The following is a 5,000-nucleotide window of genomic DNA, read 5'->3' as shown; positions in this document are numbered from 1 at the left end:
TGCCTGGGTTGTCTGATGTCTATATCATTTACACGAAAAGAGATCGCACTTACTTGGATATCAGCTCAGAGAGGGCCGTTCCCTGTAAGTCTGTCCTGCGCTCTTCAAAATAAAAGTCCTCGTGAGGCTTCAGACTCGTCCAATTCCATCCAGAAGGTGGCACCAGATCTCACTCGTGTGTCTTAAACTGGAAATCCTGAACCCACACCATGACCATGCCTCTGGTCCACACACACACACACACACACACACACCTTTATTCCAGAGGTAGACCAGAGGCATGGTCATGGTGTGGGTTCAGGATTTCCAGACAGGATAAAGCAGTATAAACAATGAGTGAGAGAGGTTTTCATGTTACATGATGATGATGATGATGATGATGATGATGATGAGGCACCTCATGCGTTCGATACACTCGTCTGCTCTTTATTTATGTCGTTATTAGGAGATATGGTTTGTCTTTCTATCATCTAGACAATATACTCGAACTTCTCTCCAAACAATTACAACTGCAAACAAATAGCAAACTTTATCACTAACATTTAACATGATGTTTAATAACAAAATGGAAAAAAAAAATTTAAGGGACCAATAAGCTAGGTACAAGCCAGGCTCCAGAGGTAAGCCTTTAGTCCGAATCGCTGATTAAACACCTACACGCTGCTGCTAAAAATACAGCCTTCAGCAGTGTTCCAGAGTTGCTGAGCTACATAAGAAGAAAAACAGTATGGAGAGCTGACATGATGACGTTCGATAAACAAGGGGTTGGGTTTTTAGCTCCAGCTCTGAGTATGGCAGAATGCCAGAGAGGGAACATCTGCAAACATCTGAGAGAATCTGGTTATCATCCAGTAGAGGGAACTAACAGCGTAGCTGAAACAGACTGTACACACATACTTGCAAAAGGTTATTAGGCACTAGTCTTATATCAAGAGGATCAGCCTGAACTCAGTTCTTCTTAGAGTTTTCTGACACTTCCTGATGGTGTACATCTCCTATGCTCAACTTTCCTGTCTGTCTGTCTGTCTGTCTCTCTCTCTCTCTCTCTCTCTCTCTCTCTCTCTCTCTCTCTCTCTCTATCTATCTCTCTCTGATTCCCAGGCTGCCCCCTCTTCTTCCTCATTCTTTATATGGTAACACTTCCTATGACTCACTGCCATTATCTGTCTCCTTCACTTCTGATGTCATAACACACATAAAACATATTTACTTCGTATTCGCTCAGGAAATTACTTGCAATTCTTAGGAAACGCAGCATACATCAGGTGATTGCCCAAACAGTTCACAAGGCTTTGTTGGAATTTGTTCTTTAGTGGTTTGTTAGGCCAGTCTCAATGATTCGTAACTGTAATATTTCCACATGAGCGAGGTTAAAGTTCTGTAATTTAACCTCAAGCTGCATCAAGACTGTAATAAATTCTCTTGACAAACAAACCAACAGCTTCTTCTAACTTACTGCTCAGAACCTTATAAACAAAGTGGAGTCAGTAACAGGAAGTGTAAGATGAAACTTTTACACACTTCTCACTTATATCCCACAGAAGGTGATCAGTGTTAAGATAAAGTTGCTCTGAACAGAGCTGTGTGCTTGTAGCACTGCTGTTTTAGTTTTATTCAATTAAATTTTATTTACATATAGCGCTTTTAACAATGGTCATTGTCACAAAGCAATTTTACAGAAATAAAAGAAATTGAAAATGGAAATGTGAATGAAATGTGTGGGAAAATATTTATAAATGATCAGATTGTCCTGATGAAACAGCAGAGGGCGACGGTGCTGAGGGAAAAACTCCCTGAGATGGTAATAGGAAGGAACCTTGAGAGGAAGCAGACTCAACAGGGAACCCATCCTCATTTGGGTGATAACAGATAGCAGGGATTGATCTGCATCATACAATGTAAGACTAAAGTTCAGTATAACATGAGATGTGTTTAAATTATATGTCTAGTTCGTTATTGGAGGCTCAGGTAGACTGTAGTAAACTCCATTCCTGAACCATCGAGCGACTGAAGTCACAAGTCCTCAGAGAACAGCCGAGGACAGGCCTGTTCTCATGTAAAGAAGAACTGTCCCCAGTCACCACACGCATCCCAAACAGACCACATGGGGCATCAATGTGACAAGATCTCCAACCAGAAGCAGGACACCAGGACGAGTCAGACAGGGTCAGAGGGCAGAGGGAGTCTGGATCACTGGCAGCTCAGGAGCAACATGAACAGTACAGCTCGACAAAAAGATAGAGGAGAATAGAGAGAGAGAGATAAAAGTTAGGTCTGTTCGCAGTTACACAATGTATAAAGTGAATGTATATTTGGTGTAGAGTGAAAGCAGAGACTCCGGCAGGACTAACTATGTCATCAAAACTAAAAGGGAGAGCCAGAAGAAAACACAGACGTGAGTGATCAATGAGAGTGGGCATCTAAACATACCAGTTCACCTAATACTCTACTCTAATACTCAGAATAGATGAGTGAAATGAGTTAATTCTCTTGAAAGGGAGTAAAATATTCTTGGTGCTGAATTAATATATTTCCTTTATCACCACCATAAATTTTTATTAAATTGTCTGGTCTTAAAAAATTTAGTTTGACCCCATTTATGTTCTAATTTTCCATTAGAATTCCATCGCAGAGCATACATACACACACATACTCTGACACGCTTATTCACACACACTTTTATCTGTCAGAATATCAGCCTGCTTTAAAACCCTGCCAGCTAATAAGATGAATAATGGGCAATTTGGGAACACTAATTAGCCTAATCTGCATGAAACTGGAGTACCCGGAGGAAACCCACCATGCACGGGGAGAACATGCTACTCTACAAATTCATTCGCCTGATCGAGGTTCTGTGGGGTCAGATGGTGATCCAATCACAGTTGATAACTCTGGGAGATTATTGATAAAGCTCTGTGTGGTAGTTAATGTGAATGTAATGTGTTTTATGCGGTAGCGCGGTGATGTGCCTACACTGTTACTTTGACATGCTCGGACTGTGGAATTACTGGAATGTGGAATCACTATATATTCTGTAATTAATCCAACAGGTAATATTAAATCTTAAGTGTGACCTGCTTTAGGAGTGCAGCAAGGACCTTGAGCAAGGCCATTAACCCTGTCTGTTTCTGGGGCGGTGTATAATAACTGACTCTGCGCTCTGACCCGTACCTACTAACAAAAAAGGTGAGATAATTAAAGAATAAAGAATTTCACTGTGCAGTAATGTATATGTATATGTTCACTTACTATTTGTGACTATGTTTGTTATGTTACTATAGAGTTAGTTACCTTTAGGTACAAATAAAATGTCTATAATGCTTAGCTGTCCTTTTATAGAAATATGCTGATGATATGATTCTGGTTTCCTCCAGGCACAGGATGCTTAGAGTGTCAGTGGTGTTAAGGTCAGTGACAAGACTATAAGAATATCAGCTACTTTCACAGTAGCAAGTTCACGTTTTTTTCACACGGTCCTGATTTAATGATGGTACTTTGGGAACCGATCTAAATTACAACTAAACTTCACAGCAAATACAGGAACAAGTCACATGAAGTCAATATGAAGTATGAAGTCAAAACAATTTTCTCATTTTAAAGTTGTCTGGTGTTTTATCTGTCAGAATATCAGCTGCTTTAAAACGCCGGCAGCTGAGAAGATGATTAACTGATAAATTATAATAAACAAGTCCAAAAAAAAGGCCTTTCTCTCTCTCTCTCTCTCTCTCTCTCTCTCTCTCTCTGTCTCTCTCTTTCTGTACACTAGAGGCTCAGGTAGAATCTCTCACACACTGATCTTGTTTTTATCTTAGTGACCTTCTGACTGGTAATAACATAAACTGCTAAACAGCCTAAGTTCATGCAGCACTGAGAAGTCAGTGAGTCTGAACGAGAAGTGAGAGTCCACTTTTCAGCACTGCAGAGGGGGTTTCTCTTTCTGTTCTCTTCTGCCTATAACTATAGCTGTTTTATCACGTGGAACATGACCGTGTTAGCTCTAACTAAGTTAGCGCTGCATAATAAAACTAAAATAACCCAACACTCAGATGTACTTGTTTGGCTAAATTTACTAATGTGGCATCCTGCATGTAAATTATAGAACACGCCTCCCACTGTACATCTGACTTTTGCACTCTGTTAATACAGGAAGTAGACTTCTTTAACCGTAAGTCAACAGAAGGTCAGCAGTAAAACACTGGTGATAAACAATGTTAGTGTTCATCCATATCAGGCAGTGTGTGTGTCAGTGTAATTTAATAAAGACTGTGTATATGAAGGACGACACAGGCATTAAAAGACACGTCTGTAGGTGTGAGGTTTTACCTCCCTGTAGCCTTGCACTACAGGGAGGTAAAACCTCACACCTACAGACGTGTCCTTTCATGTCCCTATCTTTACTGTGATTTCATTTCATAAGGCATCACATGAGAGATAAAAGGGGTTTGTTCGAGTACCTTTGTTTGAGTGTAAACCAGATGGTTTCCGTTTCTGTCCCACTGGAAGCTTTAACCAAAAAAAGGCTCGGGTTTGGAATCTTTTGTGTTGCAGTGTTTGTGTAGAGTTTGTTGCCGTGGCAACTTGGCTGTGTTATGAACCAGTGTTAAAACAGCCTGCCAAATCACATTATCCCAGTTAATAACAAAGACATCACATTAAAAGGGTATGATATTATTACATAGAAAGTATTTGTATGTACTGTAATTTGTTTTTAAACTCAAAAGCTAAAGTATGTTCCTGCTCTGTTCACACACACACACACACACACACACACACACACACACACACACACACACACACACACACACACACACACTCATTAAGTTTATATAGCAGGGATGCAGTAAAGTCTGCTGAAACAGATCCAAGGAATGACTCAAGCAGTGTTGCTCTGCCGAGTTGTGATGAACATCTAATTTCTTTCCAGCACACCAGAGACCCGTTATAAAGCTGTACAAACACCCAGGCAGATCAACTCACTCTCGAACACGAAACCCAAAACA

The sequence above is a fragment of the Clarias gariepinus genome, chromosome 3 (assembly GCF_024256425.1).
Source record: "Clarias gariepinus isolate MV-2021 ecotype Netherlands chromosome 3, CGAR_prim_01v2, whole genome shotgun sequence".
NCBI lineage: Eukaryota > Metazoa > Chordata > Actinopteri > Siluriformes > Clariidae > Clarias > Clarias gariepinus.
The sequence above is the reverse complement of the archived record's forward strand: the minus strand, read 5'-3'. Positions refer to the sequence as shown.